This window comes from Danio aesculapii, chromosome 16 (assembly GCF_903798145.1).
Source record: "Danio aesculapii chromosome 16, fDanAes4.1, whole genome shotgun sequence".
Taxonomy (NCBI): Eukaryota; Metazoa; Chordata; class Actinopteri; order Cypriniformes; family Danionidae; genus Danio; species Danio aesculapii.
Window position 1 is genome coordinate 8,072,809 of NC_079450.1, and position 16,564 is coordinate 8,089,372.

At 36.7% G+C, this 16,564-nt stretch overlaps 1 protein-coding gene across 1 annotated transcript in view; it reads right to left on the reverse strand.

Annotated features, from left to right (window-relative positions):
• The window catches only part of ext1a (exostosin glycosyltransferase 1a), a 143,545-nt gene that overhangs the window by 76,137 nt on the left and 50,844 nt on the right, over nucleotides 1–16,564 (reverse strand). The gene's annotated exons all lie outside the window — the stretch shown is intronic.

Genomic DNA, 16,564 nt, shown 5'->3' on the forward strand with positions numbered 1-16,564 from the left:
ATTTCTGCTGCTGGGAATGAAAATCTTTCCATAAACAGGGAGAAGGAAGAACTGAAGAAATGCTACTACTGTACTTTTGTACTTTTTACACTCTCAGAAATAAAGGTACGAGAGCTGTCATTTGGGTGGTGACTCAAGGGCACATATTATTACCCAAAAAATTTAAAATAATTTAGGTATTAACATATACCTTTGAGATACCAATATGGACTCTAAGTACAGCAGTCTCCCTTTTGAAAAGGTACCACTCCAGTGACAGCTCACTTACCTTTATTTCTCAGAGTGTATTAATAGTTCAAAATAAGAGAAATGTTTTCCCTTTTCCTTTTTAAAATGTTTATTATCTTTATTAGTGGTTTTTAAAGAACTTATCGTTTTTATTCATTTTTGATAACTAAAAGTAAAAACTAAAATAAAAATGATAAATTAAAAAACACTTAAAAAAAACCCCCAACAAATATATGCAGTTGAAGGCAAAATAATTAACGCTCGTGTGAGATATATATACACACACACACGCACACGCACACGCACACGCACACGCACACGCACACACACACACACACACACACACACACACAGGGTGGGCCATTTATATGGGTACACCTTAATAAACTTATTGGGAATTTCACAAGAAAAAACAATGGTGTGCTTGGTTTTAACCTAACTTTATTCTTTCATGAGTTATTTACAAGCCCCCTCACATATAATGAGCCACAAACAGGACGTTAATATCACCAACCATTCCCAATTTATTAAGGTGTATCCATATAAATGGCCCACCCTGTATATTTCTCAAGTGACGTTTAACAGAGCAAGAACATTTCCAGTTTTTTCCTATAATATTACTTAGTAGTATATATATATATATATATATATATATATATATATATATATATATATATATATATATATATATATATATATATATATATATATATATAAAACATATGTTGACACATTTTTGCAGATTTATTAAAAATGAAAAAACCTAATGGCTCGTTTCCACTGACTGGTACGGTACGGTTCGGTTTGGTACGGGTCACCTTTATCAGGCTTGCGTTTCCACTAACAAGGGTACCCTTTTGGTGGGCGTGGTGTATGACAGAAAGTTTTAGTCGACGTCATTCTAGCTCGAGGAAATGTCTACAATAAGGTAACAATAACAAGCTGTATGGGTCGTTCACATATCATATGAAAAGCACTTCTCACAAAACAGATGCTTCATACACATAAATACTTGTGTAGAAATGTTTATTACTAACTTTTCAATGAACATGAGTTGATTATAACTGCAGATCAATGACAGTGCGAAACAGCCTACTGTAACGTCTGTAATTACATTTAATAACTAAATAAATGAACATATATAAACACACACAGCCCCTTACAGTCTCCGATATGTTCCCAACTACAGAAGAACTACACACAGCAGACATTTCGCCCGTATTTAATGTGCTCCTTTTTTCCGGCTTCTCCTTTGTTTCTTCGCGCTTCACTCTCGCGCTTGTAGGTGTCTGACAGGATCGGGTTTCAAAAGCATGTCAATAATCGAGCGCAGGTTATTATCATCAGCTCTAGAAGTTTGTTATTTCAGATATAATGTTAGACGCGAGCGAGCGCTAGCAAGAAAGCGAAACCGCTCGCGCCTCAGACTGGCTCGTAAAAAACTACGTGGCACAGGGTAAATCTGCTCTTCTTCTTGGATTTGTGGCTGTCCATCAAGATGACGACAAGGTTTGTTTGAGCCCAGATCGACCATGGCTCGTTATTATATGTATAAATAATTCCGCTGTAATCTCTCGCTGTGTTTTTCAAACATGGCGGGTTTTTTGTTTTCATTCTGGCTTGTTGCGTAAGCGAATGACGTATCTCTGTAAACCAATAGCGTTCAGCTGCGCGTGTGGCTCCGCCTTTTGGTACCCTTTCTCGTGTTTGGTACCCTTTCGAAAGGGTGCCGAAAAAGTGGTACGGTACGGTTCGGTTCGGTTCAGTACGCTTTTTGACAGTGGAAACGGCCATAAAAGCGTACCAAACCAAACCGAACCGTACCGTACCACTCAGTGGAAACGGGCCATAAGTATTCATACCCTTTGCGCAGTATGTAGTAGAAGCCCCTTTTTGACCTAATCCAGCCATGAGTCTTTTTGGGAAAGATTCAACAAGTTTTTCCCACTTGCATCTGGGGATCCTCTGCCATTCCTCCTTGCAGATTCTCTTCAGTTCTGTCAGGTTGGATGGTAAATGTTGTCAGACAGCCATTGTTAAGCCTCTCCAGAGATGGTCAATTGGGTTTAAGTTAGGCCTCTGCCTAAGAATAGTCACAGAGTTGTTGTGAAGCCACTCCATTGTTTTAGCTGAGTGCTTAGGGGTCATTGTCTTGTCAAAAGGTAGAATGTACCTTTGGTACAATCTGAGGTCTTGAGCACTCTGGAGAATGTTTTCATCCAGAATATTGCTGTACTTGGCTGCGTTTATCTTTCCCTCAATAGCAACCAGTTGTCCTTTCCCTGTAACACCCCCACAGCATGATGCTGCCACCACCATGCTTCACTGTTGGGACTGTATTGGACAGGTGATGAGCAGTGCTTGGTTTTCTCCACACAGACCGCTTAGAATTAAGGCCTGAAAGTTTTTTCTTAGTCTCATCAGACCAGAGAATCTTATTTCCCACCATCTTGGAGTCCTTCAGGTGTTTTTTTTAGCAAACTCCATGCTGACTTTCATGCGTCGGGCCATAAAGCCCTGACTGGTGAAGGGCTGCGGTGATGGTTGACCTTCCACAACCTTCTTCCATCTCCCAACTGCATCTCTGGAGCTCAGCCACAGTGATCTTTAGGTTCTTCTCTACCTCTCTTACCAAGGCTCTTCTCATCCGATAGCTCAGTTTGGTCGGACAGCCAGCTCTAGGATAGGTTCTGGTCATCCCAAACATCTTCCTTTAAAGTATTATGGAGGCCACTGTGCTCTTAGGAAGTGCACCAGAAATGTTTTATAACTGTGTGTAGATCTGTGCCTTGCCACAATTCTGTCTCTGAGCTCTTCAGGCAGTTCCTTTAACCTCATGATTCTCATTTGCTCTGACATGCATTGTGAGCTGTAAACTCTTATATAGGCAGGTGTGCGGCTTTCCTAATCAAGTTCAATCAGTATAATCAAACACAGCTGGACTCAATGAAGGTGTAGAACCACCTCAAGGATGATCAAGAGAAATGGACAACACCAACAGGACAGTTAAACACATGAGTGTCACAGCAAAGGGTCTGAATACTGAGGACCATGTGATATTTCAGTTTTTCTTTTTTAATAAATCAGCAAAAATGTCAACAATTCCGTGTTTTTCTTGTCAGTAAGGGATGTCATGTGTACATTAATGAGGGAAAAATGAACTTAAATGATTTTAGCAAATGGCTGCAATATAAAAAAAAAGAGTGAAAAATGTTCAGGGGGTCTGAATACTTTCTATACCACTGTATATATAAAGAGACAAAAGTAGATTATTAGAATAAAATAAATTAGGTTAGTACACGTTTAAAAAATGTGCGAAATTGAAAGAGTTAATGTCTTTAGTATTATTATTAAATATACATATATATATTAGGTGAACATGCTACTTCAAAATAAATGTCTGCTCCAGTAAATTAAATCTCCCCAAAAGTACAAAAGACAGTATCAAAGACTTCCCACTGCTCGTATGCCATTCCCAGATCCCTCATTTGCAGAACGGGTTCAAAGGAAGCTTCATTAAACATTTACAGTAGCTCTACACGTTTCTGCTCCCTCTGACCCGAGGTTAATTCATCTAATTACTGCACAAAACATTCACATTCACAGCCCGTTTCATCTACACAGATTCATCACTCCATCATTTGCCTTTCATGCCATCCGTTGCTTCAATCTAATGGCTTACATGTGGCTCACACCCTTCAGATTTGCACAGATCCAACGCATCAGTTTCACATTACAGAGCCGTTTAGAGATCAGGTATTGTATTTAATATTAATCGGAGCAAGAAATGTGCTACCTTATGACTTTTGCTGCTTGTTCAAACTACGCAGTTAAAATTAGTTAAAACAGCACAACGCTTAACTTTTCTTGGGAGATAACTTACTTGTTTCATGTTCAATCCACTTAAATTTGTAAAGTTAACTTAATCAATTTGTGTCAGGATTACTGTATTGTGTGAAACCCTGCTTTTTTTTTTACTGTTTTTAACTGTAATATTTCATAACATAATAGTAATTTTTGGTCAAATAAATGTAGCCCTGGTGAGCATAGAAAATCTTTACAAAATGTTTAAAACTCTTAAAAACCAAAGAAGAGATATCTCAATTTCATATCAAATTAAAATAACTAATATGATTTTATATACACACGAAGCACAGTAAATGCATGTAAAAGTCTCAGTTTTTATGTTTCAAATAACTTTTGTGAAAAAAATTATGGTATTAGTATTAGTAAACAATCTGCTTAATAACTTTTGATACTGCTCCTTCAACAGACATTTAACTATGAGAACTATCCAGAGCGAGCAGAAGGGCTGCCAAAATCACTCTGGACCCCTCACACCCAGCACACTGCCTCTTTGAACTTTTACCTTCTGGTCGACGCTACAGAGCACTGCGCACCAGAACAGCCCGACACAGAAACAGTTTCTTCCCTCAGGCAATCCATCTCATGAACACTTGATGATAATAATTGTGGAACCAACATCACTACTTGCTATACACTTTTATACACATATACACTTATTTAACAACACACTTTACATGCCAATTTGCACATAACAGCTGCACATAATGTTGTATATAGTAATAACCATGTACATACACTTGTCAATCTGTATATTTGCACTCACTACTTACTTCTATTTTTTTAAATATATTTATTATCTGTTTTTTGTCCTGTCTCTGTAATCCTGTTGCACTGTAGAAGCTCTGTCACGAAAACAAATTCCTAGTATGTGTGAACATACCTGGCAATAAAGCTTTTTCTGATTCTGATTCTATATTTGACTATAAGAAACTTAGCAAGTGCTTGTCAACTTACACTTACCCTAACTCAACAGTCTACTTATAATCTAATGAGAATTAGTTGGCATGTAGATGCAATGCAACTTAAATTCAACAAACAGACCATCAAAATAAAGTCTGACCGAAGAATCTCTGAGTAATACCATTATCCTCTGGGAATTCAATTAGTGTCACTTTAGAATTTGGGATTGAAGTTTGAGATGAATAAAACTTTCCTTTTTATAATACTATTTGTGTAGTTTTCTGGTGGTCAAAAGGGCATCAATGTGTGGATGTCAAATGCACATCAAGGTTTTGACATCAAATAGATTTATAATTTTGACATTAAGATGCCTGCTGAGTAATATCCAATATTGAACACAACTCTAGAGACCTAATGGTTTGCTCCAACATTAAGCTCAGTTTATAAAATCTAACCAATTGCTGATACACCAAAATCCCTTTTTCTTCACAAACTCCATTTCACAGTGAATTGCACCAATTTATGGAAGTAAAAAGCTTTACGAACTGCATTTACGATAGAAGAATTGGTAACACTTTATTTTGATGGTCCATTTGAGTATTAGTAGACTGTCTGCTTAATATATGCTGATACTGCTCCTTCAACAGACATTTAACTGACTACAAGAAACTTTGCAAGTACATGTCGACTTACACTAACCCTAGCCCCAACAGTCTACTTATAATCTAATGAGAATTAGTTGGCATGTAGATGCAATGTAACTTAAATTCAACAAACAGACCATCAAAATAAAGTGTGACCCAAATTTATGCTGAAATATGAGTGAAATAATACTCCAGAGTATGAGAGATATTTGCTAAATGTAAACAGAATACAAAATATAATAATAGTGGTCATATTATCTTAAATTTGACTATATTTTAAACAGCAATAAACGTTATTTATCATGCTCAAGCAGTTCCAAACATTTATGAGTTTCGATCTTCAGTTAAACACAAAGATGTTTTGAAAAAACTTAGAAACTGGTAACTATTGACTTGGGGCTGGGCGATAAAATCGATAACAGTATTTATTGACTGAACAACGTTGTCAATATTAACACAAAAAAGTTCCGTATGAAGTTTTGCTATGAACGCTAAAGTTTTATTCAAATGTGGCTGCTAAGCGTGGGCCTAGGAGGCAACGCCAAAAAGCTTAGGGTGTAAGTTTGTCATATCCAATAGAGGTGCGTGACTTGCACGATGCACATATGGGAGTGACGCGCACATGTTGTGCAAGCAGCGCACACGTGACATGCGCGCATTTTCCAGCCGCACCTAGTTGAAAACATCTCAACTTTTTGCAAGTCAATTGATACCGGTTTCCAACATTTTTCTAAATAACTTCTAAACAGACCAAAAACAAATAAAAACTCAAACAAGAAACTTTTTGACGAGAGAAGAGTGAGAAACGACAGATTTTTTCAGTGCAATCTTTAAAAAACAATCAAAATATGCATGCTAAATTTGCCTGATATGATTGTTTTGCTTTATAAACTACTGTCAAAAGATAAATGACACCGAAGTGCTTGTTTCTGCAAATTACAGTAAACATTTATGCCATACAGGAGACATAAAGAGATCTATTACACTCACATATATTCCTTTTTCATCTTTGACCCGTGTCAACCAAAACAAGGACCTTTCTCTAGATAAAGGGCAGAATGGCTTGAAAGAGATCCCGCAGCTGTGTGAAATGTAAGTCAGGCTATCTGTACTTCCTGAAAGAGATCCGTTTGACTGGACAGATAATTACACAGAAGGCATTCGTCTGAACTGAGTCCAGCAGCCAAGCTCAAACATTCACCTGCACCCGCAGAGCAGACTTATTACAGAGGAAAACACCATCTAGACAACTAATTCGAAATAATAGATGAAAATGTTCACACAAGTTATGAATGCGGCTCGGCCGTGAGAAAAAAAAAATGGCACTATTATACAATAAATACTATTTCAGTCTTTACTTATTTAGTGCGTTATTTACAAATTCATCTCTTTTTTTGTTTGTAATTGCAATTTTTGAATGGAAAATTAATAGTTTCCAAACACTGAATGTTTTCCGCACAGCAATTTTGCAATAATAAATGCACCTCGAAAATGCATGAAGACATTTATTTGCCTTGTTTACGAAGGAGTCGTAAATATTAAAATATTATATTAAATATTAAAATAAGAAAATATTACTATAACTGTGGAACATACCAAGGCATTGTACTGTGGATATGAGCGATTCTGCACTGATACAATAATACTAATAAAAGCAACATCGATAATAATAATAGTTATCATTATAATCATTATCATCATCATTGTGATCATAATAATATATTCATTATTCAGATTAATTCAGAGTAAACAAGTCACTGCTTCAAATGATTTGTTCAGAGTGAGTCTCCAGTAATCAACTCACCGATTCAAATGATACATTCTGAGTGTCTCTGGTAAACAACTCACTGATTCAAATGATTAATTTAGAGCAGTCTCCAGTAAACAACTCACTGTTTCAAAATGATACATTCAGCGTGAGTCTCCAGTAAACTACTTACTGATTCAACTGATTCATTCAGACTAAGTCTCCAGTAAACAGCTCACTGATCTAAATGATTAATTCACAGGTAGACTCCTGTAAACAACTCACTGCTTCAAACCATTAGTTTAGAGTGAGTCTCCCTTAAACACCTCACTGATTCAAATGATACATTCAGAGTCTCTCCGCTAAACAACTCACTGATTCAAATTATTTGTTCAGAGTGAGTCTCCAGTAAACACCTCACTGATTCAAATGATACATTCAGAGTCTCTCCGCTAAACAACTCACTGATTCAAATTATTCATTTAGAGCAGTCTCCTGTAAACAACTCACTATTTCAAATTATACATTCAGAGTAAGTCTCCTGTATACCTCATTGATTCAAGTGATCTGTTCAGAGTGAGTCTCATGTAAGTGTCACTAATCCAAATGATTCGTTCAGAGTGAGTCTCCAGTAAACAACTCACTGATTCAAATGATACATTCAGATTGTCTCTGGAAAACAACTCATTGATTCAAATGATTAATTCAAGTGAGTCTCCAGTAAACAACTTGTTGATTCAAATAATTCATTAAGAGCAATTTCCTGTAAACAACTCATTGATTCAAATGATTAATTTAAGTGAGTCAATAATCCAAATGATTCATTCACATGTAGACTCCAGTAAACAACTCAATGATCCAAATAATTCATTCAGAACAATTTCCTGTAAATCACTAACTGATTCAATTGATTCATTCAGAGTGGGTCTCCAGTAAACAACTCACCGTTTCAAATGATACATTTAAGTGACTCTCCGGTAAACACCTCAATGATTCAAATGATACATTCAGAGTCTCCGGTAAACTACTTACTGATTCAATTTATCCGTTCAGAGGGTGTACAGTAAACAACCCACTGATCCAAATGATTCATTCACAGGTAGACTCCTGTAAACAACTCACTGATTCAAATCGTCCATTTGGGGTGAGTCTCCCTTAAACATCACTGATTCAAATGATTTGTTCACAGTGAGTCTCCAGTAAATAACTAACTGATTCAAATGATGCATTTAAGTGAGTCTCCAGTAAACAACTCACAGATTCAAATGATCCGTTTAGAGTGAGTCTACCTTTAAACGTTCCTGATTCAAATGATCCGTTCAGAGTGTTTACAGCCCTTCTCAGTGTATGTTTTACTGTCTCCAATGGTCATCTGCTGATCTGAACACAGCTATAAAGCGGCTCCAGCTGGATCGATCATCAGTCTGAGCCGCAGAAACCCAAGAACTGCAGCTTGTGTGGCCTGCGCTGGGCTCATGTGACGCTCGGGGCTGAAGGGTGATGGAGAGATTGGTAAGGTCAGCGCTGGGCTAAAGCTCATCATGGCCTCAGCGCTCAACAAAACAACTGCTACAGTCCCTGGATGAACCGTCCACATGCATAATTCATCACAGAGGAAACCGTGTTGACAGAGAGACAAGCCAAGACATGCAAATATTGATTCCACTGTCCTGTAGCGCACAACACACACACACACCCACTCCACTGGTTCATTCACTGCGCTTTGACAAACACTGCAGTGCCCGGGTCAGAAACAAACAAGGACAAATTGCATAAAAAAATGACTGAATTACTTTATAAAGATCCTTTTCTTTTACAAGTCAGTGAGGATGTGTTTTAATGGTCATCAGTAGGGGTGTAACGAATCACGGTTGATCTGTGATTCGTATAGATCACAACCCACGGTTAGGAAAATACGTGACCCGTGGATTACTACATTGTTTTACCCTAAATTTGTACTGATCGCAGAGAGATCGCCTCTTGTGTCAATTAAATCATATGTACGAAAGCATTTAACTTTGCTGTAAAATATAATGACACGGAAGTAGTAGTGGTGGGTTATTCTGGATGTGGTGGGTTTCATATAAAGTGTTTTCTGTCACTACTTTTCTGTCACTAGCATTATCAGCAACAGTAGTATCAACAGTGAATTGTTCACAGTACTGAATGTTTCACCATTTACTTTAATTCAGCCGATTATTTCTTCATTTTATTTTTAATATAATTACAGGTTCCGTTTGTTAAAACCAAAAGTGTCTTGCAGCACTGTTTTCGTCATAAATGGAAAGCAAATTACATTTGTCTACTCCCGTTTTTGGCTGATCCGAAAAATGGTCAGATCCGTGACTCAAAAACCATTATGAGATCTAGGCTTGTGCCGGTATTCGGTAATGCGATAAATCACGGTAATGAATATGCACGATATTGTTATCGCGGGCACTTCAAAATACCGTGAAAAATAATAGATCCGAATTTATATTCTTAGAACGCGCCTTAGCTTATTTTCCATCAACCGCTTGAAGAAACACTGCGTATATGCTGCGCAGAACTGATGCGCACTCTGATGTAAACAATCCCCACATGTAGAAGCCCTGTGTGCGCGCCGCCGCTGCCACCGCACTATAATCCTCTTACGCAGGGGCGGACTTGTCATTTGGCTGACCGGGCACTTTCCCGGTGGGCCGACGTACTTTTTGGGCCGGGCTTATCGTCTTATGATTTGATCGGCCCATAAAAGGCTTAGCAGCCTATCGTTTTTTTTCTGCCTTATTGATTGACGCTGCTGTGATCTGTGACTCTCTGAAAGTAGATGCTTTTTTTCCCGGACAGACAGACCGGGCCGGCCCATGTGACACTGTGCAGCCCATTGGCTCTTTTCGGTATTGACATTGGGCTGGCCCAATCACAAACTCCTATTTTGGACTCCTTGTGAGCGTGCGTCGTCTGTGTGTATTTGTCAAAATAGTCGAGAGTCAGAGAGAAGAAACGCAAGGGAGGCGCAGAGAAATCGCGGGAAATACACCGGCGTTTCATTTAGCGATTCTGAAAAGTTCTCTGTTCATTCTAGTACACGGCTAAAAACACAAATCACGTGACCACACACTCTCTGCCCAGAGCTGCAGCCACTAGTTCAGCGGGTAAGCATAAACCCCAGGTGAGACTGAGTATAGTGCATGTCAGACAGTTCATCTGCTGGATGATCTCATCTCACTATAGTTGTTAAACGTGATATTGAATTCATCTTGTTGTCTCTATCTAACAATTCTTATGTCTTTTGAATCACTTGTTCTCAGTTAACTGTTTTGGCTGAGTGCAAAGATAAGCTAATATATTAATTTATGTAACCACATACACTGAACCTGCACATTGACTGATTGCTTACCTTTATCGTTTAAATTTAATGTACGTTATACTGTTATAATGGCCATTATTGGTTATTAAAACTGATATTCTGCAAAAGAGACAGCGTAAATCTAATATCAAAATGAAACAAATTTGACTTATATTATGTTTTCATTGTTTAGATAGTGAAACAGCAAGCAGGATGAGGTGAAAGAGGTTAAAATGTAACACTGTTCCCTTTGAAGATTTACCCATGCATTAGCAGGCATTTTTTGTTATGTTTATTATTGAATAAGCTAAATTGACTGTAGTGTATGAGTGTGTGTGAATGAGTGTGTATGGGTGATTTCCAATATTGGGTTGTGGCTGGAAAGGCATCTGCTGCATAAAACATGCTGGAATAGTTGGCAGTTCATTCCACGATTGCTGATCGAAGACGGTTTCCCTTTGCACATTCATTGCTCAAGTTTACTTTTATATTGTGTATTGTTTTATTTATATTTATTTGTATTTAAATGTTTGAAGTACTTTTAGTTAATTAAAAAGATATTAAAGTTACTAAGTTGACGAAACTGAAGTTTTTTTGTGTTTTTTTTACCTGTTTCTCTAGTAAAATTACAATATTGTGATAATACCGTATACCGTGATAAAAGCTTAATCAATTAATCGCAGCATGAAAATGTGATACCGGCACATGCCTAATGAGATCCGAACCGTGAGATTTGTGATCAGTTACGCCACTAGCCATCAGCATCTGAAATCCTCAAAAAAAAATCTAATGTTGAAACAAAAAAAAAAGAATACATTAATAAAGCTATAGTTTGTATTATATTATCTTTGCATCAAATTACAAAAACAAAACAAAAAGATGCATCACCCACACTTAAACAATAAAACAAAAGTATATTTGTATTCAGCAAAGTGACAATAAATTGATCAGAAAAGACTTTCAAATTACAAAATTTTTAAATATAATATAATATAATATAATATAAAATAATATAATATAATATAATATAATATAATATAAAATAATATAATATAATATAATATAATATAATATAAAATAATATAATATAATATAATATAATATAATAAAACATAATATAATATAATATAATATAATATAATATAATATAATATAATATAATAAAACATAATATAATATAATATAATAAAACATAATATAATATAATATAATATAATATAATATAATATAATATAATATAATATAATATAATATAATATAATATAATAAAACATAATATAATATAATATAATATAATATAATATAATATAATATAATATAATATAATATAATAAAACATAATATAATATAATATAATATAATATAATATAATATAATATAATATAATATAATATAATATAATATAATAAAACATAATATAATATAATATAATATAATATAATATAATATAATATAATATAATATAATATAATATAATATAATATAATATAGGGCAGCACGGTGGAGCAGTAGGTAGCACTGTCGCCTCACAGCAAGAGTTCGCTGGTTCGAGCCTCGGCTGAGTCAGTTGGCATTTCTGTGTGGAGTTTGCATGTTCTCCCCGTGGGTTTCCCCCGGGTGCTCCGGTTTCCCCCACAAGTCCAAACACATGTGCTATAGGTGAATTGGGTAAGCTAAATTGGCCGTAGTGTATGTGTGTGAATGAGAGTGAATGAGTGTTTCCCAGTGAAGGGGATCCACTGCGTAGAACATATGCTGGATAAGTTGATGGTTTATACCACTGTGGCGACCCCTGATAAATAAAGGGACTAAGCCGAAAAGAAAATGAAATGAATAATATAATATAAAATAATATAATATAATATAATATAATATAATATAATATAATATAATATAATATAATATAATATAATATAATATAATATAATATAATAAAATTTGATATAATATAATACATAATATTATACAGCAATGGAAATAATTAAAAGACCACTTGATAATTCTCAGATAAAATTCTAATTAATTTTTGGACCCACTTTTTATATTAGGTGACCCGCTCACCTCCTCCCTCCGACATGCAAGCTTGTGGCATCATATTCAAAAAGACTTGAGGCTGTAATTGCTGCCAAAGGTGCATCAACAAAGTATTGAGCAAAGGCTGTGAATACTTCTGTACATGTGATTTTTCAGGTTTTTTTATTATTTATAAATTTGCAACAATTTCAAAAACTCTTTTTTCACATTGTCATTATGGGGGATTGTGTGTAGAATGTTGAGGAAATGAATTTAATCCACTTTGGAATAAGGCTGTAACATAAACAAATGTGGAAAAAGTGAAGCGCTATGAATACTTTCTGTATGCACTGTACACACTTAAAAAATGATGTTTTTTTTTAGAAACAGCTGTTCAAATGACTTATTAAAAATGATCTGAAACAACATAACTCTTGAGTTTTTTAGGAGAACTTAATAGTTTTCTGTTCATTCATTCATTCATTTTCTTTTCGGCTTAGTCCCTTTATTAATCTGGGGTCGCCACAGCGGAATGAACCGCCAACTTACCCAGCCTTTGTTTTATGCAGCGGATGCCCTTCCAGCTGCAACCCATCACTGGGAAACACATACGCACTTATTCACACACACATACACTACGGACAATTTAGCCTACCCAATTCACCTGTACCGCATATCTTGGGACTGTGGGGGAAACCGGAGCACCCGGAGGAAACCCACGCGAACGCAGGGAGAACATGCAAACTCCACACAGAAACGCCAACTGACCCAGCCGAGGCTCAAACCAGCGACCTTCTTGCTATGAGGCGACAGCACTACCTACTGCGCCACTGCATCGCCCAGTTTTATGTTTAATCCACTTAAATTTGCAAAAACAACTGGGGTGGCACAGTGACTCCGTGGTTAGCACTGTTGCCTCACAGCAAGAAAGTCGCTGGTTTGTGTCCCAGCTGGGTCAATTGTCATTTCCATGTGGAGTTTGCATTTTCTCCCCGTGTTGATGTGGGTTTAATCCGGGTGCTCCGGTTTCCCCCACAGTCTAAACAAATGCGCTATAGGTTATTTGAATAAACTAAATTGGGCGTGGTGTATGTGGGTGAATGTGAGAGTGTATGGGTGTTTCCCAGTACTTGATTGAACCTGGAAGGTCATCGGCTGTGTAAAACATATGCTGGATAAGTTGGCGGTTCATTTCGCTGTGACGACCCCTGATTAATAAAGAGACTAAGACGAAGGAAAATGAATGAATGAACGAATAATGGATTGGATATGGATCGATATGGATATGGATTGGACATAGATGGATAAAGATTGGAAATGGATTGGATATGGATGGATATGGATTAGGTATAGATTAAATATGGATTAAATATGGATTAAATATGGATTAGATATGGATGGATATGGAAATGGATTGGATATGGATATGGATTAGGTATAGATTAAATATGGATTAAATATGGATTGGATATGGATGGATAAAGATTGGATATGGATGGATATGGAATGGAAATGGATTTTATATGGATATGGATGGATATAAATTGGATATGGATTTGGATTGGATTTGGATTGGATATGGATAGATATAAATGGATTTGGATGGATATGGATAATGATGTCATGCGCATATGTAGGCATGGGACGATAACCGTTTCAAGGTTTACCGCGGTTTGGAAAAGTAAAGGTTTTAAAACCGCTAAAATCTTCTGTTATACCATTACTAAGGTTTATGTAAGGTTTTTGTTTAATGTGTTGTATGTGAGAATGTGAATGTGAGAGTGTATGGGTGTTTCCCAGTACTTGGTTGAACCTGGAAGGTCATCGGCTGTGTAAAACATATGCTGAATAAGTTGGCGGTTCATTTCGCTGTGGCGACCCCTGATTAATAAAGAGACTAAGTCGAAGGAAAAAGAATGAATGAACGAATAATAAGTCAACTTAATTCCTTCATGTTGTCCCAACACAAATCGACTGTGTGGAACCCAGCATTTTTACAGTACAGCCGGCTGTTTTCACAGCAAAGCAAAACTACAACTGTGATTGAAATGTCGAGATGTGGATACATTACTACACCCCTAACAGCCATTAAACCATTCAGCCAATAATAATCAAGCATGACATTATCCATCCAGACCACAATAACTACAGGTTACACCGAGTTTCTGACCTACCAGGAGTGAAAAAGCACCACATTAGAAGAGATCTCAAGGAAACGCATTCACGCTCATACGCCATAATCCTCAGGGTCAGCGAGAGGTCATTGGGTTTAATGAGGTATGATGGGAACACAGGAGTCCTGCAGGGCGGAATATAATGACGAGTTCCGAGTTCTACATTCCAAAGACTGAATTCCGAGAACGGAACACTTCCATTGGCTGGAAAGAGCGAAACTCCAGCAGAGAAGAAGGCGAAAGCAGGATCATGGGCGACTAATGCCAGACTAGATTTATAATTGCGTTTGATTTCACTTGGACTCCTAATGAGCCGCGCTCAGCAAAGCCCATTTTCACTAATTTCTGCACGAGCACAAAAAACAGCAAAGTCCTGGAGTTGAAAGCGGCTGGCAAATCATGCCTGGTTAACACTCTCGCCGGCCAAAAACTGTGGGCAGGTAATTAGTTTAACAGCAGGTGGGATTAAAAAAGCGAGCTTCCAGCCGAGGTCTTTGGTTATAGCCTCACACGGGGGAGTCCGCAGTGGAGCAGAGGTGTTTTTATGAAGCACGGCCAATTTTGAGTTGAGGATCAGAGCTTCATGCTGAGAGATCAGGTGCTGGTAAACCACCTGCATCACTGCAGTCTTACTGCAAACTCAAAAATAATTCATGTTTATTTTGTTTTTAAAGAAATTCAAGTAGTTTCTTACACACTAGTGCTGAATTATGTGTGCGAACAAAGCATTCAGAAAAGCAGCCAAAGAATCAAAGTGCATTCAAAACAATACAATAGGTGTGTAGACCAAGAAAATTCCATTGTCATTTTTTATGAACCTGTCATTTGATTTCATTACATTTATTTGTATTTCTCCTTCTATCTCTGTGTTTATGGATTGGATAGGATCTGGATTGGATATGGATGGATATGGATTGGATAGGACATGGATGGATATGGATTGGATGGATAAGGATTGAATAGGACATGGATGGATATGGATTGGATGGGATACTTACTATAGATGGGATATTTACTATGACCTTTTATGTGAAGCTGCTTTGACACAATCTACATTGTAAAAGCAGTATACAAATAAGAGTGAATTGAATTGAATTGAATATGAATGGATATTGCACAGGATATGAATGGATAAGGATTGGATAAGATATGGATGTATTTAATTGGATATATTTACTGGATAGGATAAGGATAGATATGGATTGGATATAGATTGGATATGGACGGATATGGAACGAAAATGGATTTGATATGGATATGGATATGGATGGATAAAGATTGGATATGGATTGGATTTGGATTGGATATGGATATGGATCAATATGGATATGGATTGGATATAGATGGATATAGATTGGATATGGAATGGAAATGGATTTGATATGGATATGGATGGATATAGATTGGATATGGATCGTCACTGTCACTGGACGGTAGCTTCGCTGCGTTTGTTTGGAGTTCGCTGCGTTTGTTTGGAGTTTAGATTCGCAATTTACATTTTTATCATAAAATACCTCCTCATTCACTAAATATTTATCTCTCCTACTTGGGGTGAACAATCCCCTAACACACTCATACAAACAAATCTACTTTTAAACGTTCTGTCTCTCGAGCATCCGCTTGGTGTTTGTAGCTTTAGCCTGCTAGCACCGCTGGTCAG